General features: G+C 42.1%; 1 long non-coding RNA gene across 1 annotated transcript in view; it reads left to right on the forward strand.

Moving 5' to 3' along the window:
* Positions 1-24,279, forward strand: part of LOC148145983 (uncharacterized) — a 183,385-nt gene that overhangs the window by 141,740 nt on the left and 17,366 nt on the right. The window lies entirely within an intron of this gene.

The following is a 24,279-nucleotide window of genomic DNA, read 5'->3' on the forward strand; positions in this document are numbered from 1 at the left end:
ACCACTGCATTCCTCTCCAGACTTCTTCTGCGTAAGCACAAGTCCATCAGGAAGTGGTCAGCACGTAGTGTCCTTGAGACCCTTCGGGAAAATGAGAGGGCGGATCCTATCGAGCGGTTCCCTGAGCAGACTGTCAAAGCCATTTGGCAGAATGCCTCATTGCCAGCTTCCACATTCCCTTCCCAGCCCGCTGCTCTTCCTGTAGGTGACAGTCAGCCAGCAGGAGGCAGTGGTCAGAGAAGAACACCGGCTTGACGTCGGTGGATCTGACCGAGAGCATTCGGGACACAAACAGGTAATCTATCCTTGAGCGGATAGACCCGTCTGCCTGTGACCAGGTGTATCTACGCTGTGCTTCGTCTGCAGGGTGCTGAAGACATCGTGCAGCTTGGCATCTTTTACCGTGTCCATCAGGGCTCTGGACGTGGCGTCCAGTTTACTGTCCCCCCCGCTGAATCGTCCATCTGCATCAATGATACAGTTGAAGTCTCCGGCCAGAATGACCGGCCTGGACGTAGCCAGCAACAGTGGAAGCTGCTGCAGGACGGCCAACCGTTCACTCTTACCCACTGGGGCGTACACATTAATCAGTCTCAGGGGAGCGTTCCTGTACACGATGTTGGTGACGAGGAGGCACCCACCCACCACCTCCTTACCCTTGGAGATGGTGAAGTTGCCTCCTCTCAACAGGTTACCCAGGCCGGAGGCGTGGCTATCGTTGCCCCCCGACCAAACTGACGGCCCATGGGCCCACAAGCTCGACCATCTCCTATAGCTGCTGAGGTGCGGTATCCCACACTCCTGCAGAAACAGGACGTTGGCTTTAACGTTGGCCAGGAAGGCCATCGTAGAAACACATCGCGTAGCCGATTTGATGCTACGCACATTGATGCTGGCAACTCTTATCCCCATTTTAACAGTTTATGAGGTTAACAGTGTCCATTTGCTGCTGGTCTTGCCCCTCTGGGGTAGCTGTGTGCATTCCCGTGGTGATGGCAAACTGCTGGACCTTCCCAGGGCTGAGGTAGCTGTCTGGCTCCACGCTGGAGCCATTTCCCCGCTCTGGTGTCTTCGGGTCGGGCCCAGGGTCCGCATGGTCCAGTTCTCCATCTGACAGCGGGGCTGTCACAGGACCGCTGCTCCCAGTTACCTGGAGCTGTGGGCCGGTGGGTATCTCTTGGTTCTCACCGGGTGGGGGAGGCCTTTACCCATCCCCTCAGAGGGATTGTCTTTTCCTGCTTGGGTGGTGCTGCTCTCCTTTTTCCCCACGGCGCTCTGTCTCTTCCTCTGGTGACGACCCTCCTTGCGCCCATCCTCACCGTCGGAAGAGCTGCCTGTATCCTCATCGTGTCGGTGTCGCTTCCCCCTTCGCTGGGTGGCTTTGGAGCCTTTGAGAGGTTTCCTCTTCCTGCTTTTGACAGTAGTCATAGAATTCCTACAGTGTGGAAGCAGGCCATTTGGCCCAACAAGTCCATACCCACCCTCTGAAGAGTAACCCACCCAAACCCTACCCTATTACAATACATTTACCCTGACTAATGCACCTAATCTACACATATCTGAATACTATGGGCAATTTAGCATGACCAATTCACCTAACCTGAACATCTTTGGAATGTGGGAGGAAACCAGAGCACCTGGAGGAAACCCACAAAGACACAGAGACAATATGCAAATTCCACACAGATAGTCACCCGAGGCTGGGATCGAACCCAGATCCCTGGCACTTAGGGGCAGCAGTGCTAACCACTGAGCCACCATGCTGCCTCATTTATACATTATGACCACAGATTTATATTTATCATACTTTATTGTATGTTTTGTGGAACATTTGAGAAATTTAGATCATAAAAGAAGTTATCAGGAGGAGGTGTATTAGCAAGTTTGGTTAATTTGCCCCTTGGCTCACCTTGCCATTCCACTTATGCTATCCCAACCCCACCCACCGCATCCTTTGCCAACCTGTAGCTACTTGTCTTACCCCTATCTTTGCCATTTCTCACAGTTGAGAAACCCACCATTCCCTGCAACCCCAGATCTGAGGAGTTGTATACTGTAGTCTGAAATAAACAAACACTCTGTTTCCAGTTTAATTCTCTCAATGATGGAATTTTTTGCCTTGCAAGAGCATCACAGCATAAATATTTAATAGAATTAAGAGCAAAAATATATTCAGATAAAATACAAAGTCATAGATTAAATTCTCTGATATTTCAGGTTTGCTTTTGTATATCACTAACTAGTCTTTCTTGATTAGGTTTATCATTTTGTGTTTTTTTGATATCCTAATGAAATGCCTATTGTAGATTTTAAGGTGAAAATGACAATCAATTAACTCTCTCACAATTAACATTTTTGTCTGTTTAGATTCAGGGATACAGAGTACAATGTTGCACAGTCAGTTCTATTTTCAAATCTGTACTGGGATAGAGGAATAACATATAAATCTCATACAGCTTTCCTTCACAATGTTTAAAAGCTTATTTTTGACATTGGCTAGCCAGCAAACAAGTCCTTTAAGCAATAAATGCATTGCAGCAGAAAATCCCTCAATTACCATAACTCAATTAAAGTAAAGTTAAACATTTTAGCTAGGAACCAAACCCTAATCTAGTGAAACCTATTCCTGACTTAATGCAGTTCTATTGCCAACAAACAGATGTTTGAGAACTCACTAAAGCAGGAAAAGTATTGTATAACTATCCGTAAAGGCCCATAAATATTGTCTGGATAGCATTAGCACTTTGAATGATTTTATGGTCAAATATTTGTTGGGTGCTTCTACGTACAACAAAGCAATTAAAATGATTGAATTCTCTGATTCCTATCCAACTCTTCTTTCAGATTTCATCTTTTCCTCTTGCAGGTGCCATCTAGAAGTTGGAATAAAAACAATTTCCCTCGTTTCTTCTAAATGGATTTGACAGTTCAAATTGATTGAGTAAATTGAAGGCAGGCAACTGAAATGTAAATAAATTGGCCTTGAATGCCCAATTGTTTTTGAAGTTGAATCAGTGTCAGAGAGAAGGAGTTTTGCTTTTAATTGCTTTTTAAGTTCCAGGGAATGCAAGGTTTACCCAATTAAGTGTGCGGCATTTCAACAAGAAATATAACGGCAGCATCCAATGTAGTTAAACCTGCCATTTCGATCCTGGGGTGTTTGAATCTTAGCATTTGTTTGGAAAATGTTTTTGAAGCAGATTTAGGGTTTTCTGCCAATGTGCTAACAGGATGGTCATCAATGTATAATTATCAAATAATTTCGTGGGACTTGAGGCACTCAGAATATTGGCCACTAAAAGGGAGAATTTCATCAGTTTGTTACCAAGATCAAATACAAAACGTTGCTGCAAGAAGAAGAAAAAACAAATATAAATTTAGCTGATATGTATAATGTACACTTCCTACTGTCTAAACACATAACAGTAAAGGTAGATTTGCAAAGGTTTGCTTTATCCAGTCACCTTGATAGAGGAGGATGTGTAGCAGTATGTCACAATCGGCAAGCAGTTTACAGCAAAAACATTAACCAACAAAATATAATTTATATATTAAAATAAGCAATATAGAGGACAAGTGACATAGACATCCATATTTCACCAAATCAGTTACCATCTTGCGATGTATTTTCCTGGCATATTCTCTTATAAACAGTATTTCTGTAGTCAATAATGCAAAACTCTATTTGCCATTAGAGTCACTATATTTGTCATCAATTTTGAATCAAGATGAAGTAGGAATGTTGTGAACCAGTTTTGATTCAATTGACCTCAAACTCCTATATTGCATGTTGTAATATTAGAGGGTTGGTTACCTCAGTTGCCTTGACAGCTGGTTTGCGATACAAAATTCAATTGCCACACCGGCTGAGGTCACCATAAACGCTCCCCCTTCTCAATTTTGCCCTTTGCCTGAGTTGTGGTGACTCTCAGGTCAAACCACCATCAGTTAGTTGTCTCTATCTAATGAGAGAGCAACCCTATGGTGCTCTTGGGCTATGGCAACTTTACCTATTGTGATATTCATGCACTATGACAACAATTCCTTCTAGTCATAGAAATAAGGAAATCTTGCACCTTCATCACTTGGCATTTATAGGAACAAAACCTGTCATGCAATTCTAGCAGCATTTATTATTGTAGAATGTATTAGTCCTTGTTTGTCTCCTTCCCACCCTCGTCACCTTTCCTTCATCTCTCTCTTCTTCAATATGACAGATATCGAACGTAATCATTGTTGGATTTAATACTATGATACCAGAACAATGAAGGAAGGCACCATTGAATCATTCAGCAAAATACTCAGCTATGCCAAATACATTTCCATTTCAAGGAGTCAAGAATTCATCTTTATCAGTTTGGTTTTTCTTGGTGGAACTCTGGCATCGGCATTAGATGATTGCTCGTTCAAATTCCCTTCCAGAATGTGAACACCTAACTTGAGACTAACACTTCAGTGCAATTCTGGCATAGCACTGTGTAAGGGGTGATGTTTTTTGTATGAGATGATAAACGGGAGTACTTTATTCCCTTTCCTGTAACAATTCAAGATTCTATAGCATTTTCAAATAAAGGGAAAAAAATGATATTATTGACCCAGCAAAGTGCAATGCAAGTGCTTCGTTCAGAAGGTAACATAGGATGGTAAGAATACAAGTTCCTATGATAGGTTGAAAATTGTCTCAACTAGAGTAAATAAGTAACTGTTGCCAGATCAAAGGCTCACTATGAAACCACAGGTCAAATGTTAGGGACATTGCTATTCATGAATTGTGCCAATTATTTCGAGCTTGGGACAAAAACAAACTTTTCCAAGTTTGCCTAAAGGATAATTGTGGGTATAGGGTTCAAATATATGGAACAGCAAAGCCAGATGCAAAGGGATATTTAACATGAACAAGGGCAAGGCAATGAAACTGGGGGATGGAATTAAACTGTGAAAATACAAGACGAGATATTTCAAAATCTGGACCTAAAATTGGACTTTGCAAACTGCAAGAGCATTTCAGATGGTGGCGACCCTGGGCTAGTAATCTAATTACCTGAAAGCATGAGTTTAAGACCCAATATGGAATTTGAATTCATTTGATAAATCTTAAAGATAAAGCTAACCTCAGTAACAATAACCATTACTTGTCATTGAATCTGGTTAAAAACCCATCTAGTTCACAAATGTCCTTACCTGATCTATATGTAAATGTTGTTGACTTATATTGCCCTCTGAAATGTCTAAGCAAACCATTTAGTTTGAGAGCAATTAGGGATGGGCAACAAATGCCAATGTCATTTGAAAGAATAAAATAAGACATTGATATATATTTCCAATGTTTTAGCTGACTGAATACCTTATATTCACCATCCAGCTGTAGACAAAAGCGTACAACACAACAGGCGTTAGCAAGTTCATCAATAGTTCATTCAAGCCAACAGTGCAATATATGGAGGCATAAAGAAAATGGTCTAGATCTTGGAGTGTCCAGTCAGAGGGATGGAGCATAAATCTTTGGGAGATTATGATAACTAGATACAAGGAAATGGTGCAGCTGCCAAATGGAAAAAAAGAAAGCACGAGAAATACTGGGCAGGTCTGGTAGGATCTGTGAGAGAGAAAAAGGGTTAACATGTCAGGTTCAATATGACTCATCCTTAAAACTGGCTTTTGCTTTTATTTATGAGAGTACACAATATCCGGGGATTTAGGCAATACTGCAAAAACAATTAAATTGATATATAATTCAGTGCATTTGAACCAGGAGGAGAAGTGTAAAGTCTGGGATTACTAATGCTAAAGAGAGAGCATCAGAGGAAATTTTAAACCATTATTATCTGTTTCCACGCTGTATGACTCTAACTCTGATAAAAGGCTCAATTTTAGCTCTGCATAAGTGAATGAGTTTTAAATGAATTAAAAGCCTCACCCATAAAGTCTAGATGTAGGGACAAAGATTCTAGCAAATGATTGGATTGAAACTATTCAAAGGGTGAAGCATGAGTGAATTTTGTATGCAGGGCAGCGATGAAGGCAGATACTGTGGGGAAAAAAATCATAGCAGATATTAGAAGGATTTGGTGATTGATGTCTTGCATTTTGGGTTTGGCCTTTTTTGATCCACTACTCTCCAATGTTCCTAGGCAACAGGAATTTCAGCTTGGTGTAGGAAAACATTGCAACAAAGTGATTTTACTGATGGACAAACTGACTTTTACATTAACTTTTCATGCTGGTGAATGTTACCAAAACTACAAAAACAAGTCATTTGATTATCTTTATATTGCTGTAATTGGAATGTCATTGTGCGTAAATTGGCTGGGGCATTTATGATGATGCAGTAATGAGAACACTTCAGAAGTATTTTATTGGCTGTAAAGTGCTTTGGACATCTTGAAGTTGTGAAAGGCATTGAATAAATATAACTTTTTGGCACAGAATAAGCAATGCTATTGAGGGAATCTGCTTAAGTATTAGTTACCAACTGCTTTCACATTTTTACATTTCATCACAGCGCCATCTGCTGTAAATAGACAGAGGAGCACCACAGGGAAATTGCCAGTTAATAGAATTACACAGTTTGTAAGACTTATCAGGAACACAGAAATAATGAGTTCAATGTTTGCAAGGTGCCAATTAGTTTGTGAGTTTGATAATGACTCCAGACGTAAATAAATACATGGGGCTTGCTGCACTGCGAGGAGGAGCCAGATCAAACTTCCTAATCTTTGGAATGACAGGGGACACAATGAGCTCTGACCTAAACCCATTCAAAGTAAAACAGAAGCCGCTCAATACTATTTTGATAATCAAACGTCTTTCATTCAGTTTTGATCATAGCCTAAGATTTGTCGAGCAGAGGCTTTTAGTGAGCATCAAGTGGCTCCAACATACCTATGTTTACATAATTAGCACACCAATGTATGGTTAGTCCAAGGATTTTGTTAGACAAGAAAAACCTGTTAGAGATAGCAAATAAACACTATGACTATTTTTTACTTTGTTTGGTCAGCAATAGTGTTTTACACTGCATTATGTGCACATTTAGTGGTCAATAAAATGGCAGCTTATCATGATTTTCCAGTCATTAATTTCATGAAACATGAAAGATGAAAAAAAAATCAATGAAGCAATAATCCTCCACATTTAAAGTTTATTCAGTTTTAATAGTGAATATCTTAATTATCGAACTGTTCTGTGTGAAACAATGACCATTGCTTTGAAAGGCTGGTTTATTGCCAGCTTTACTGTCAGGGACATGTGAAGAAATTTTCTCTTTGTTCTGTAGCAAAAAATAGCAAGGATTGCTTTAAGAAATCAGGTAAAATCAGCACCTAATTCAGTCACAACTTGGCAAAAGCTCCACAATATTAAAAATATGGATATTTCATCATTATTCTGGGAGGAATAATGATGTGGTGGTGATGGGGAATGAGAATTAAAAATAGAAACGTCATGGAACAAGAAGTCAAAAGGATTGGTAGTGATAGTTGTCAAGAAAAAGGCATTGATTCAGGTTAATGTTGATAGCAGAATAACTATCTAAAAACAAAAACATGAAAACAAGATACGGTAGATTCGCACTTTGGAGAAAAAAGTCAAAAAGAAGGGCAGAGTTCATAGTCTAATGTTATTCAGATCAGTGTGGAGCCCAGAAGGCTATAAATTGCCAAGTTGGAAGATGAGCTACGTTTTCTCAGATCTCCAGCTGCTGCCATATTTTGCTTTCATTTCACTAGCAGCGACTAGATTCGAGTTCTTTAAAGAGAGCTCAGGTGACATATTAGATGCCATATTGTTACCACTTGAACCAGAACACATTCGTGGATAATCATCGTAAAGACATACCATTGCAGGTATCTAACAAATCATACGATGTATGATTGTTATGGTGCTTATTGTTTGTTCTGTCTCTGCATGCATCTTATCCTCATCAAGCTCAATGTTTTCAAAACCTTTACTCCTAATTAAATTGAACAAGTCTGTTTAATCTCTAGTTAATAGTTTCCCCGAAAGACTCCACCACCTGATGCTATCCTTACATTCTGATTATATTCACTTTGCCTTTAACATGGATTAAGATAAGATGAGTGGGCAAATTGAAATTCAGACATTGCTCTCCATCAATAAGAACAAGTCCTTTATAGTTTATCAAACATGCCCATATTAGAAGAGGAAATTTTGGGACAATGGATTTGTCGTTTTTTAACCATCAAGATGAACAAAATGAATTTTATCATTCGCGTATAAGTTTGACAATACAACACCTTTGACTATACAGCACTCCACTGAAGTATTAGACTAGAGAATGTATTGATTCACTGAATTTAACTTACACACATGGGGTTTAAAAACACAAAAAACTGGGACAACATAGTGGCTTAGCAGTTAGCACTGCTACCTCACAGCACCAGGGACCTTGGCTCAAATCCAGCCTAAGATGACTGTCTGTCTGGAGTTTGCACATTCTCTCCATGTCTGCATGGGTTTCCTCACACAATCCAAAGACGTGCAGATTAGGTGAATTGGCCATGCTAAATTGCCCATAGTGTTTAGGTTAGATACATTAGTCAGGGATAAAAGTAGAGTAATAGAGTGGGAGAATGGGTCTGTGTGGCTTACTCATTGGAAGGTTTGGTGTGGACTTGTTGGGCCAAATGGCCTGTTTCCACACTGTAAGGATTCTATGACTTGTTTTTGGGGAGACAGGAATTTCTTACTGTTTTCCATTGTTGGAATTAAGGGCAAGCTTGGCAAAATGTTGGCAGTAATAAATATTTCAGGTGATTTTTCTTCACCATTGAATATAAAACAAACACAATGTTTTTATGCTTAAACTAGCTCAGTTCATCAGACTGATATTCCTCACTATGACAGAAATAAATGTTAACGCTGCAGATCTGAAATGAAGTAGAAGATCCTAAAGCAACTTCATATGGTTAGGGAGCACCTGAGAAAGAAAAATAAGTTAATATTTTGGATAGAATCCTCGGTCAAAATGCATTTTGGTATTCAATGACTCTTTGAAAAGCTGACATTAAAAGTTAAGGCTGATTAATGGAGGTTTGTGGCAGTGCCTGTTGGACTAGATTATTTCGTATCATTTTGTGAGGTCAAATGACTATAATAATCCGTAGTGATCTATAATACTCTTAAAAGGTGCTACTTGCGTTTGAAGGGTAATATTGCCTCAGCTCTTGAAAATTCAACTTTTTGTCTTGTGTCAGCCATACAAAACCACACTGAATATCTCATCTGAAAGACAATGCCACACTCCACCAGCACTGCATTAGAGTGTAAGTATTAGTTTTTATACTGTAGCCCTTGAATAGTACCTGAACCTCTAAACCTCTGAGTCAGAGGCAAGAGTGGCATCAAATGAAACTGAGTTCCTGTCTGATCTTTCAACTAAATGTAGAAGTTATATTTAAAAGATCCCATGCTACGATTTGAAAGAAGGGCACCAGGTGTTATCCTCAGTGTCCTGATTAATATTTATCTGTCAATCAAAATAGCAAAAGCAGATTTTCTGATTGTTGTTGCATTGTTATTGTCGGACCTTGCTGTGCGCAAATTGCCTAAGTTACACAGAATGTGCTTTAAAAATACTTCATTGACTGTAAAGTACTTTGAGACATCTGATGATCTTAAAAGTCACTAAAAATGCAAATCTTTCTATTTCTTGTGTTTTATATATATGATTATGAGAAAACGTTTCAGAGAACAGGTGAGAACAAATACAGAAGGAATGACCCTTCGACTCTCTACTTGGAGATTGCCCTCCAGATTCTGGGCAGGAGGACATTGCAGAAATGAGAATAGGACTCCAATCCTTTGTTTATTATCCTCTCTCCTCTTCTGAATTCACTCACTGACATATGCAAACATTGCACTTCAACAGAATTACATTTCTCGCTATAGAAGCATATTTAGGGGAATGTCTCAATAGTCTAATATGTATCTCCTTGTTTATGTGGTTGAGAAGAGTCCAGAAATAACTAGATGCCGCATGCTTAGTGCTACATTGTAACTTAATGCCAATCATTTCAATTCCAATACTTTAGTCGTAGGTTCCCGTGCAGGCACTGGGTCAGTCACAGAACATGAGCAAGGAGTAGTAGAAGAAATGTAAGTATAGGAACAAAAATCTTTGCCTAGGTCACTAGACTTTGGTTTTACTTTTTGAAGGCTGCCTACCAATGGAATTTAACATCAAAGCATCTAATGTATGTATACAAAAGGATATCAGGCATCATTCAAAATATGGCTGCAAATGTAGGGAAGCTCAACATCCACATCAGCTCATCAAACCTCAGAACCATTGAAAATATAAAATGTTCAGAACCTTCTACAGCAAAGACTTGAGTGACTGAGGTCTTACGCGCACTATAAGTTTGTCTGACAAGGGCAGTAGAAATGGGAGCTTCAGTGTACAACAGTTTTGCTAATCTAGATACAATATGCTAAGGAATTAAACTCAGACTCTTAATAGAAACCTTAATAACCTCATTGCTGCCACATCATCCCCAGAACACAGCACTGGACAGCAAGACTAGTAAGGAAGACTTGAGATGAATTGAATCTAATGGCATAAAAAGCATGGATGACAGTTTTAGCAATTGGAGCATGGGGTAGGTATAAAGATGGGTATTATTGATGATAAGTATTTAGTAATCTGTGTTAAGTGAAACTCAAAGATCAAGACTGTGTGGAATGCAATGCAATGTTTTGTACAGTAAAGTTCAGATTGAACAGATGGTTTGGAAAGGGAAGTGGGGTCAGTCAGTAAAGAATGGAGTGCATAGCAGCAGTCAAAAACTAGGACTTTAGTCGTCCCATTAGGAAATAGGAAATTTTGACTCATCCACAACTTGAGGCATATCAAACAGCATTGTTGGAAACGGAATCATGGAAAATAACCCTTTACCTACAGCTGATGTAAATGAAGGGCAGAATTAGTGTTATAGAGATGTACAGCACAGAAACAGACCCTTCGGTCTAACCCGTCCATGCCGACTAGATATCCCAACCTCATCTATTCCCATTTGCTAGCACCCGGCCCATATCCCTCCAAACCTTTCCTATTCATATACCCATCCAAATGCTGCAATTGTACTAGCCTCCACCACTTCCTCTGGCAACTCATTCCATACACGCACCCCCTCTGCATGCAAAAGCTGCCCCTTAGGTGTCTTTTATATCTTTCCCCTCTCACCATAACCCTATGCCCTCTAATTCTGGGCTCCCCCAACCCAGGGAAAAGACTTTGCCTATTTATCCTATCCATGCCCCTCATGATTTTATAAACCTCGATAAGGTCACCCCACAGCCTTTGAGCTTCAGGGAAAACAGCCGTAGCCTGTTTAACCTCTCCCTATAGCTTAAATCCTCCAACCCTGGAAACATCCTTGTAAACCTTTTCTGAGTACTTTAAAGTTTCACAACATCTTTCTGATAGGAAGGAGACCAGAATTGCATGCAATATTCAAAAAGGGGCCTAACTAACATCCTATACATCCACAACATGACCTCCCAACTCTCATACTCAATGCTGACCAACAAAAAATATACCAAATGCCTTCTTCACTCTCTTACCTACCTGCAACTCTACTTTCAAGGAGCTATAAACCTGCATTCCAAGGTCTCTTTGTTCAGCAACGCTCCCTAGGACCTTACCATTAAGTCCTCCTAAAAATTGCTTTCCAAAAATGCAGCACCTCACATTTATCTAAATTAAACTCCATCTGCAACTCCTTAGCCCATTGGCCCATCTGATCAAGATACCATTGTAATCTGAGGTGACCTTCTTCACTGTCCACTACACCTTCAATTTTGGTGTCATCTGCAAATTTACTAACTATATCTCCTATGTTCATATCCAAATCATTTATATAAATGACGAAAAGTAGTGGACCAAACACCAATCCTTGTGGCACTCCACTAGTCACAGGCCTCCAGTCTGAAAAACAACCCTCCACCACCACCCTCTGTCTTCTACCTTCAAGCCAGTTCTGTATCCAAATGGCGAGCTCTCCTGTATTCAATGAGATCTAACTTTGCTTACCAGTCTCCCATCGAGAATCTTGTCAAACGCCTTACTGAAGTCCATATAGATCATGTTCACTGTGCTGCCCTCATCAATCGCGGTGGCTCAGTGGTTAGCACTGCTGCCTCACAGCACCAGGGTCCCAGGTTCGATTCCAGCCTTGGGTGACTGTCTGTGTGGAGTTTGCACATTCACCCAGTGCCTTCGTGGGTTTCCTCCAGGTGCTCAGGTTTCTTCCCACAGTCACAAAGATGTGCAGGTTAGGTGTATTGGCCATGCTAAATTGCCCTTAATGTTAGGTGCATTAGTCAGAGGGAAATGGGTCTGGGTGGGTTACTCTTCAGAGGGTCGGTGTGGACTGGTTGGGCTGAAGGGCCTGTTTCCACACTGTAGGGAATCTAATCTAAGTCTAATCCTCTTTGTTACAATTTCAAAAAATCTCAATCAAATTAGTGAGACTTGATTTCCCACGCACAAAGCCATGTTGACTATCCCTAATCAGTCCTTGCCTTTCCAAATATGTGTAAATCCTGTCCCTCAGGATTCCCTCCAACAACTTGTCCACCTCCAACGTCAGGCTCATTAGTCTATAGTTCCCTGGCTTATCCCTACCACCCTTCTTAAACAGTGACACCACGTTAGCCAACCTTCAGTCTTCTGGCACCTCAAATGTGACTATCGATGATACAAATTGTTCAGCAAGGGGCCCAGCAATCACTTCCCTAGCTTCCCTCAGAGTTCTAGGGTACACCTGATCAGTTCCTGGGGATTTATCCACCGTTATGCATTTCAAGACATCCAACACCTCCTCTGTAATATGGACATTTTTCAAGATGTCACCATCTATTTTCCCACATTCTATATCTTCCATGTCCTTCTCCGCAGTAAACTTTGATACAAGGATCAGGAATCAAGTTGCGCACAGAGCTGGCCTCCTCTTTCACCTGCTTCATGGTAATGCTATCATGGGTAAAGTTGTCTAACATGCAGATTAGAATGCAATCTTTGAACTGGGAGGCTCTTTGATCTGGCCAAATACTGAACGTTAATTTTAACATAAGACTGATGAATGTGTGCCTTGCATCACTGTTCAACTCTTGTTCATGATGGGGAAGCAGATGTGGCCACCTGTCCAATGTTCCTTCCCCTTTAAATAATGGAGACCTGATAGGACAGTATAATGTGAACATATTGTTAACATGACCACATTAACAGGTCTTTGTTTACATAAAGGTGGACTCTTCCTCTCCTGAAAAATAGGGGATCGGCATCAAGGAAATACCTATTGTCTTCCCACCACCACAAGGCTGAAGCTTTAGGTGAGATTGAGGCATTTAAATGGTTAATGAATATCATCTCATCCTACCTGGTCTACAATTAGTTCAGCGCCAAGAAAGAGTTGGCCAGCCCAACTGGTAAAGCAGTATGGACAGGCTGTTAGCCAGGTGCTGGGGGATGCTATTGGTGGAGGTCCCTTGATCTATATTAATTTGTGCAAGACTGAAAGACCAATCCTAAAATAGAGGTATGGCTGCTGACAGTAACCTGATCTCACCAGTTGTTAACAGTTCAAGTGAGACTAACAGACTGGAACAACCACAAGAGACAACGAGAACTGACTAGCTCCTCCCAGAGACTGTCATATGTATGTGAGGGAGAGGGAGAGGGATAGGAACAGACAGTATGGGAAGGTATTTAATTGGGAAGGGGAAATTATACCGCTATGAGACAGGAGGCATAGAGTATAAATTCAGAACAATAGTTCTATGGGAAATGCACAACAGAAATGTGGAGGCTGGTTAAGGAGAACTTGTTGCGAGTGTTGGATAACCTTGTCCCACTGAGACAGGCAAGGAATGGTAAGATGAAGGAGTCTTCAATGATAAGAGAAGAGGAACTTCTCGTCAAAAGGAAGAAGGAAGCTTACTCAAGATTGAGAAAGCAAGGATCTTACACAGCTTTAGAAGGTTACAGGGTAGTGAGGAAAGAACTCAAAATGGACTGAGGAGAGCTAGGATGCCAAATGAAACAGTCTTGGCGGGATGAGTTAGGGGAAACCTAAAGGCATTCTACACTTACGTGAAGAATAAGAGAATGGTCAGAGAGTGGGTAGGGCCGATCAGGGATAGTGGAGGGAGCTTGTGCCTGGAGTCTGAAGTAAGGAAGGCTATAAATGAGTTTTTTGCTTCAGTATTCACTAGAGAGAGGGACCTTGTGGATGTGCTGCAAATTCTAGGAAGCATCAAGATAGATACGTCCCAGGACCGGACCAGATATATCCAAGGATACTATGGCAAGTGAGAAATGAGATTGTTGTGCCTTTGGTGGTGATATTTGGATCCTCACTCTCCACAGGAGTAGTAAAATATGATTGGAGAGAGGCGAATATTGTTCCTTTGTTTAAGAAAGGGAATAAGGAAATCCCTGGGAATTACAGACCAGTCAGTCATTCTTCTGTGGTAAGCAAGGTACTGTAAAGGATTTGAGAGTACTTGGAAAAACATAGTTTGATTAAAGATAATCAGCATGACTTTGTGAGGGGCAGCCATGCCTTACAAGCCTTATTGAGTTTGTTGAGGATGTGACGAAACAAGTTGATGAAGGTTAAGTAGTGGATGTGGTGTACATGTTTTTCAGTAAGGCATTTGATAAGGTTCCCCATGGTAGGCTCATTCAGAAAGTTAGGAGTGTAATTTGGCTGTCTGGATACAGAAGTAGCTGGCTGAAAGAAGACAGCAAGTGGTAGTGGATGGAACATATTTCGCCTAGAGGTCGGTGACCAGCAGTGTCCCACAGGGATCTGTTCTTCGGCCTCTACTCTTTTTAGTTTTTATAAGTTACTTCACTGAAGAAGTGGAAGGGTGGGTTAGTAAGTTTGCAGACCACACAAAGGTGGGTGGTGTTGTACTTAGTGTCAAGGGCTGTTGTAGGCTACAGCAAGTCATTGACAGGATGCAAAGCTGGGTTGAGAAGTGGCAAATGGAGTTCAACCTAAATAAATGCGAAGTGATTCATTTTGGAAGGTTGAATTTGGATGCTGAATACAGGGTTAAAGACAGGATTCTTGGCGGTGTTGGGTGACAGCAGGATCTTGGGATCCATGTACATAGATCCCTCAAAGTTGCTGCCCAAGTTAATCGGATTGTTAAGAAGGCATATGGTGTTTTGGCTTTCATTAATGGAGGATTGAGTTTAAGAGCCGCAAGGTTTTGTTGCAGCTCTATAAAACTCTGGTTAGACCACACTTGGAATATTGTGTCTGGTTCTGGTTACTTCATTATAGGAAGGATGTAGATGCTTTCAAAAGGGTGCAGAGGAGGTTTACCAGGATGCCGCCTGGATTGGAGGGCTTGTCTTATGAAGAGAGATTGAATGAGCTAGGGCTTTTCATACTGGAGAGAAGAAGGAAGGGAGGTGGCTTGGTAATGGTGTACAAAGTAATGAGAGGTATAGATAGAGTAGATAGCCAGAGACTTTTCCCCAGGGCAGAAATGGCTGTCATGAGGGGGTCATAATTTTAAGGTGATTGGAGGAAGGTATAGGGGAGATGTCAGAGGTAGGTTCTTTATGCAGAGAGTGGTGGGTGTGTGGAATGCACTGCCAACAGTGGTGGTATAGTCAGAGACATTAGGGACATTTAAGCAACTGCTGGAAAAGCACATGGACAGCTGTAAATTGAGGGCTGTGTAGGTTAGGTTAATCTTACATTAAGATGAATGCTCAGCACAACATCATGTGCCGAAGGGCCTGTACTGTACTGTACTGTGCTGTTCCATGTTCTATGTCAGTAGGCAGAGCTTCAGGGTTGATCCTTTCAGGCCACCAACCTTGAAGAGTGCAAAATGGATGTACATAGTAATTTTCAAAATGGTGAACCTGTTTTAAAAGGATGCATCACAGCACTTGTGTTTCAAATGGAAACTTTAACAAATGGCAACCAGCAGTCACATGCATTCATGAATTCCAGCCTCTAAGTGAATTTTCATTGATGCTAAAGGCATTTTCAGTTCAGTTTTACAGTGACCTTAGCATTTATTTCCCATCCCAAATTGTTCTTGAGAAAATGGTGGTAAGCTGCCTTCTTACAGTGTTACAGTTTATGTAATGTCGGTACACACACAGCGCTTGTCTAGCAGTACAACTGAGCACTTTGCTGTCCCATTTCAGAAGGCAATTAAGAGTTATCACATTGCTATGGATCTGGATTCACAAGTAGGATGGCAAATTTCCTTCCCTTAAGGACTCAATGTTCTATGACAATCTGCTCATTTCATGACCATGAATAATGAAAGTAACATTTTATTCTAGACTTTTAATTAATTGAGTTTAAATTACCCATGCTGTTATGATGAGAGCTGCAGGCCTCTTATCACTGTGCCGCCCACTGCTGCCTCACAGCGCTAGAGACCCGGGTTCAATTCCCGCCTCAGGCGACTGACTGTGTGGAGTTTGCACATTCTCCCCGTGTCTGCGTGGGTTTCCTCCGGGTGCTCCGGTTTCCTCCCACAATCCAAAGATGTGCATGTCAGGTGAATTGGCTATGCTAAATTGCCCCTAGTGTTAGGTAAGGGGTAAATGTAGGGGTATGGGTGGGTTGCGCTTCGGCGGGTCGGTGTGGACTTGTTGGGGCGAAGGGCCTGTTTCCACACTGTCATCTAATCAAAAGTGGGTGGCACGGTGGCACAGTGGTTAGCACTGCTGCCTCACAGCGGCAGAGACCTGGGTTCAATTCCCGCCTCAGGCGACTGACTGTGTGGAGTTTGCACGTTCTCCCCGTGTCTGTGTGGGTTTCCTCCGGGTGCTCCGGTTTCCTCCCACAGTCCAAAAATGTGCAGGTCAGGTGAATTGGCCATGCTAAATTGCCTGTAGTGTTAGGTAAGGGGTAAATGTAGGGGTATGGGTGGGTTGCGCTTCGGTGGGGCGGTGTGGACTTGTTGGGCTGAAGGGCCTGTTCCCACACTGTAAGTAATCTAATCTAATCTAATCACCACTACCATCCCGACTTAAACCATCATTGACTCTGCAAATGAACCTTGGCAGGGGCAGAATATATCACACTGGGCAGGATATTTTCAGGTGGTGGGGCTCCCCAATCCGCCACTGAAGGAATTGATGGGGAATGTAATGTAGTCATTTATTGCTCAAGGAGTCAAGGATTAGGTAAGTGCAGATGGAAGGGGAAGGAGTGGAGAGGCCCAGGAAGAGGGCTCTTAATAGAAATGCTATGGAGGAGAGAGCAGCTGGTGGTGCAGTGGAAAAATGGAGAGTGCCCAATATGGAAAGGGGGAATTGATGAATTGATGACTGATGCCAAACTGGGTTACTTCCCATTCTCCTACCCACCCACCCAAACCACTGTCTCTGAGCGCCATCACTAGCCTCAAAATTGAGGCCAGACAAGAACTGATCCTTAAGTGACCAATAATTGGGCACTTCAGAGCCTCATTGTGGTGAGGCAAGTAGGCCATCCCACTCCAGACAGGCTAGGGACAGGCAGGATGGTGGTTAGAAGGCCCCACACCCAAGGAATTTAAGGGGTCTGTGCCTGCAAAATTCTGTCCTTTGTGTTTGGGTGAGAAGTCCTCAATCCCTTTTACTGATTTCCTGAATCTTACCTTGTTAATCAGGCTGGTGATACCAGAGTACCTCATGTGGAAAGTGATACTAAATAATATTCAAAATGTCTAGCTAGTTCACAAAGTCTCCATTCTCCTTGGAAGAAGGTATTGTGGGACTAACCCTGCAGATGAACATATATATATATGTTTACCTCAGAAATTAAGTTTTGAATTGATCTCAGACGTGATGACCTAACAATCGTCTCTTTTTTGTTATATGTCACAAAGTTAGAATTCATTGTCATCTGTTGACCAATGCACTTCCACTACCTGTGGATAGTGTTGCAGCTCACCTTTCATTAAACTAGGGCTCTGAGCCAATATTTTGATAAATTGCAGCACTCTACAAAACTAGATATTATCTCCTTGGGCTGAAGCCAGATGAAATCTGGATTTCTTGACTGGTATAAGCTGTTTGAATAAGTGTTGTCACACAGCCAACCCTTGAGGTTGGTGCTCCTTTCAAGATACTAATGAAAAGCTGTCTGGATGCAGACTGAGTGGTGATCATATTTGCGAACTGATGTCTTATTGTGTAATTTTAAGCAATCAAGGGACTGTTTGATCTAAACAGCCAGTACCTGTAGTTGGAGAATGAATCCACTTGATGACGCTACTGGGGATTGGAACTACACACAGTAGTCTGTATTTTGCAACCAGGTCATTCTTGTGGTGAAATCATTAATGAAATATTTAACTGGATTTGATTTACAGATTCCAGTAAAACAATGTAAAATCATCAACCGGAGAGATGCAGCTAACTACTATTAAAATATCTTTCTTTTCTTGTGTACTGTGTCCTAAACAATGGATAATTCAAAGTTTGTGCGAAGATTTGTAGCTCGGGTGCTCGTTGTTGTGGTTCTGTTCACCGAGCTGGAAATTTTTGTTGCAAACGTTTCGTCCCCTGTCTAGGTGAAATCCTCAGTGCTTGGGAGCCTCCTGTGAAGCGCTTCTGTGGTGATTCCTCCGGCATTTATAGTGGCCTGTCCCTGCCGCTTCCGGTTGTCAGTTTCAGCTGTCCGCTGTAGTGGCCGGTATATTGGGTCCAGTTCGATGTGTTTGTTGATGGAGTTTGTGGATGAGTGCCATGCTTCTAGGAATTCCCTGGCTGTTCTTTGTTTGGCTTGCCCTATAATGGTAGTGTTGTCCCAGTCGAATTCATGTTGCTTGTCATCTACGTGTGTGGCTACTAAGGATAGTTGGTCGTGGCGTTTCGTGGCTAGTTGATGTTCATGGATGCGGATCGTTAGCTGTCTTCCTGTTTGTCCTATATAGTGTTTTGTGCAGTCCTTGCATGGGATTTTGTACACTACTTTAGTTTTGCTCATGCTGGGTATCGGGTCCTTCATCCTGGTGAGTTGTTATCTGAGAGTGGCTATTGGTTTGTGTGCTGTTATAAGTCCTAATGGTCGCAGTAGTCTGGCTGTCAGTTCTGAAATGCTCCTGATGTATGGTAGTGTGGCTAGTCCTTTGGGTTGCGGCATGTCCTTGTTCCGTTGTCTTTCTCTTAGGCATCTGTTGATGAAATTGCGCGGGTATCCATTTTTGGCTATATAGGACAAACAGGAAGACAGCTAACGATCCGCATCCATGAACATCAACTAGCCACGAAACGCCACGACCAGCTATCCTTAGTAGCCACACACGCAGACGACAAGCAACATGAATTCGACTGGGACAACACTACCATTATAGGGCAAGCCAAACAAAGAACAGCCAGGGAATTCCTAGAAGCATGGCACTCATCCACAAACTCCATCAACAAACACATCGACCTGGACCCAATATACCGGCCACTACAGCGGACAGCTGAAACTGACAACCGGAAGCGGCAGGGACAGGCCACCATAAATGACGGAGGAATCACCACAGATGCGCTTCACAGGAGGCTCCCAAGCACTGAGGATTTCACCTAGACAGGGGATGAAACGTTTGCAACAAAAATTTCCAGCTCGGCGAACAGAACCACAACATTTGATAATTGTTTGATTGTGGAATGTGGAATTGAGAGTGATCTCACCATCACTTGTTTAGTGGCATTATTCTGAAGTGATGAACAGGTATTATTCATTATGCAGTCAATGAAGGAAGAGTCATGGTATACATGCAGATAGACATAGATTGTTCTGCGACATGCAAAATTTATGGAGAGTAAGTTTACATGATAGACACTTCATGTTGTTTGCACAGCCAAAAGGTTTGTTTCCATTCACCTCTGGTGAGAATATGGCCGAATGACCAGTGAAATTCAACCCTACGCTGGATTCTCCGGATTATCCAGTGCCCTTGCTTCCCACAGTGGTTCTTCCAGGTGGTGGTCAACATGAAGTAACACTAATTCATCAGCTAAATGGGGGCAGTAGATGATAATCAGCATGGGGTTTCCTGACCCATGTTTTATCTGATACTATAAGACTTCATGTTGGGAATTGTAACGGTGGCTCAGTGGTTAGCACTGCTGCCTCACAGCGTTAGGGACCTGGGTTCAATTTTTACCTTGGGCGACAGTTTGTGTGGAGTTTGCACATTCTTGGTGGGTTTCTTCCAAGTGCTCTGGTTTCCTCCCACAATCCGAAGATGTGCAGGTCAGGTGAATTGATAAATTGCCTGTTATGTTAGGTGCATTGATCAGGGGTAAATATAGGGTATGGGAATGGGTCTGGGCGTGGACTTGTTGGACAGGAGGGCCTGTTTCCATACTGTAGGGAATCTAATCTAATCTAATCACTGTGCCGAGGAGAAAATGAGGACTGCGGATGCTGGGGATCAGAGTCAAAAAGTGTGGCACTGGAAAAGCAGAGCAGGTCAGGCAGCTTCCGAGGAGCAGGAGAATCTATGTTTCAGGCATAAGCCCTTTATCAGCCTGCCCGAAATGTTGATTCTCCTGCTCCTCAGATGCTGCCTGGCCTGCTGTGCTTTTCCAGCGCCACACTTTTTGACTTAGTATATCACTGTGCCTCCACTTATGGGTTTATTCTTCTGATAGGACAAGACATGATTGAACTGAATTGTGGAGCAGATTGACGAGGCCAAATGACCCATTTCACAAGAACATAACAACTAGTAGGAGTAGACCATATGGCCCTTTGAGCCTACTCAGCCTTTCAATAAGATCATGGCTGATGTTTTTGTAGCCTCAGCTCCACTTACCCATCCACTCACCATAACCCTTAATTCCTTCACTGTTTAAAAAAAATCTATCTTAATTTTAAAAACATTTACTGAAGTCACCTCTTCACTGGGCAGGGAATTCCACAGATTAACAAACCTCTTGGTGAAGAAGTTCCTTCTCACTTCAGTCATAAATCTGCTTCCCCTAATCTCGAGGCCCTCTTGTCCTAGTTTCACCTGCCAGAGGAAACATCCTCTCTACGTCTATCTTATTTATTCCTTTCAAAACTTTATATGCTTCTATAAGATACCCCTCATTCTTCTTAATTCCACTGAATATAATCTGTCTACTTAGTCTCTTCTCATAAACCAACCCCATCAACTCTGGAATCAATCTAGTGAATCTCCTCTGACCCCCTCCAGTGCCTGTACATCCTTTCTCAAGTAAGGAGACCAAAACTGCGCTTAGTACTCCAGATGTGTCCTCACCAGCACCCTGTACAGCTGCAACATAACCTCCCTGCTTTTAAGCTCTAGCCCTTTTGTAATGAAGGACAAAATTCCGTTTGCCTTCCTAATTACCTGATGTACCTACAGACCAACCTCTGTGATTCATGCACAAGGTTAACCAGGTCTCTCTGCACAGCAGCATGCTGCAATGTTTACCATTCAAGTAATAGTCTTTTTTACTGTTACTCTTACCAAAATAGATGCCTTCACATGTAAAAACATTGTATTCCATCTGCCAGACCTTTGCCCACTCACTCAATGTATTGATGTTCCTCTGCAAAGTTTCACAGTCCTCTGCACACTTTGCTCTGCCACTCATCTTAGTGTCATCTGCAAACTTTGACACACTACACGTGGTCCCCAAGTCCAAATCATCTATGTAAATTGTGAATAATTGCGGTCCCAACGCTAATCCCTGAGACATACCACTAGTTACTGATTGCCAACCAGAATAGCATACCGTTATCCCCACTCTTTCCTTCCTGTTAATTAACCAATCCTCTATCCATGCTAATATTTTACCCGTAATGCCATGTATCTATCTTATGCAGCAGTCTCTTAGAGTCATAAAGATGTACAGCATGGAAACAGACCCTTCGGTCCAACTCAGCCATGCCAACCAGATATCCCAATCCAATCTAGTCCCACCTGACAGCACCCGGCCCATATCTCTCCAAACCCTTCCTATTCATATACCCATCCAAATGCCTTTTAAATGTTGCAATTGTATGAGTCTCCACCACTTCCTCTGACAGCTCATTCCATACATGCACCATCCTCTGCATGAAAACGTTGCCCCTTAGGTCTCTTTTATATCTTTCCCTTCTCACCCTAAACCTATGCCCTCTAGTTCTGGAATCCTCCACCCCAGGGAAAAGACCTTGGCTATTTACCCTATCCATGCCCCTCATGATATTATAAATCTCTGTAAGGTAATCCCCCAGGGAAAACAGCCCTAGCCTATTCAATCTCTCCCTATAGCTCAAATCCTCCAAACTCGGCAACATCCTTGTAAATCATTTCTGAACCCTTTCAGGTTTCACAACATCCTTCTGATAGAAAGGAGACCAGAATTGCATGCAATATTCCAAAAGTGGCCAAACCAATATCTGCACAGCCGCAACATGACCTCCCAACTCCTGTACTCAATACTCTGACCAATAAAGGAAAGCATACTAAATGCCGCCTTCACTATCCTATCTACCTGCGACTCCACTTTCAATGGAGCTATGAATCTGCACTCCATGGTCTCTTTGTTCAGCAACACTCCCTAGGACTTTACCATTAAGTGTATAAATCCTGCTAAGATTTGCTTTCCCAAAATGCAGCACCTCGCGTTTATCTGAATTAAACTCCATCTGCCACTCCTTAGCCCATTGGCCCATCTGATCAAGATCCCGTTGTAATCTGACGTAACTTTCTTCGCTGTTCACTACACCTCCAATTTTGGTGTCATCTGCAAACTTACTAACTATACCTCTTGTGCTCACATCCGAATCATTTATATAAATGACAAAAAGTATTGTAGCAATCCTTGTGGCATTCCACTGGTCACAGGCCCTCCACCACCAAGTCAATGATGGGCAAGTTATTGGAGGGAATCCTGAGGGACAGGATGTAGGTGTACCTTTGAGCCAGTTCTGTATCCAAATGGCTAGTTCTCCCTGTATTCCATGAGGTCTAACCTTGCTAACCAGTCTCCCATGGGGAACCTTATTGAACGCCAAACTGAAGTCCATATAGAACACAACTACCGCTCTGCCCTCATCAATCCTCTTTGTTACTTCTTTGAAAAGCTCAATCAAGTTTGTGAGACATGATTTCCCATGCACAAAGCCATGTTGACTATCCCTAATCAGTCCTTGCCTTTCCAAATACACATACATCCTGTCCCTCAGGATTCCCTCCAACAACTTACCTATCATTGACGTTTGGCTCACCGGTCTATAGTTCCCTGGCTTGTCCTTACCACCTTTCTTAAATTGTGGCACCACATTAGCCAACCTCCAGAGTGCGGCATCTTGTCAAAGGCCTTTTGGAAATTTAGGTACACCACATCTACTGGGTTCCCATTGTCCACCGTACTCCAAAAGGTTTATTAAGCATAACCTGCCCTTCGTGAACCCATGCTGCATCTGCGCAATGGGACAATTTTGGTCTAGCAGCCTTGCTATTCCTTCCTTGATAATAGACTGAAGCATCTTCTCCACTACAGAAAGGTTAAGCTAACTGGTCTATAATTCCCCATCTTTTGACTACTGGTCTTTTTAAAGAGTGGCATCAGATTTGTTGTTGTCCAATCTGCTGGAACTGGCCCGGATTTTTGGAAAATTACAAGTGCACTTGCTATCTCTGCCACCATCTCTTTTAGTACCCTGGAATGCATTCCATCAAGACCAGGAGACTTGTCTATCCTTAGCTCCATTAGCTTGCCCAACACTAACTCTTCCGTGATAATATCTGTTTCCATCTTTGTTTCTTTGTCAATTACTGGAATGTTATTTGTGTCCTTCATTGTAAAGACCGACACAAAATACCTATTAAATGCCTTGGGCCATTTCATCTTATTCCATGACTAAATGCCCCTTCTCATCCTCTAAAGGACCAAAGTTTACTTTAGCCACTCTTTTTTGTTTTATGTATTTATAGAAACTTTTGCTATGTGTCGTTATATTCTGTGTTAGTTTTTTTTCTCTCATATTCTTACTTTTCTTTATAACACTTTGTGGCTTTCTTTTGACCTTTAAAGCTTTTCCAATCCTCTAGCTTCCTGCTGATCTTGGCCACTTTATATGCCTTCTCTTTCAATTTGATAGCCTCCCTTATTTCCTTAGACACCTATGGCAGATTACCCTTGTCTTACAGTTCTTCCTTTTCACTGGAATATACTTTTGCCAAGCACTTTGAAAAATTGCTTTGAAAGTCCTCCACTGCTTGTCAACTGTCCCACCTTAAATTCTTCCTACGTTCCTATGACCTATAGAGGACAGTGATGTCTTGGAG

The sequence above is a fragment of the Chiloscyllium plagiosum genome, unplaced genomic scaffold (genome assembly GCF_037043375.1).
Source record: "Chiloscyllium plagiosum isolate Xiang-an unplaced genomic scaffold, Cpla_swu_hap1 HiC_scaffold_22, whole genome shotgun sequence".
NCBI classification, from domain to species: Eukaryota; Metazoa; Chordata; class Chondrichthyes; order Orectolobiformes; family Hemiscylliidae; genus Chiloscyllium; species Chiloscyllium plagiosum.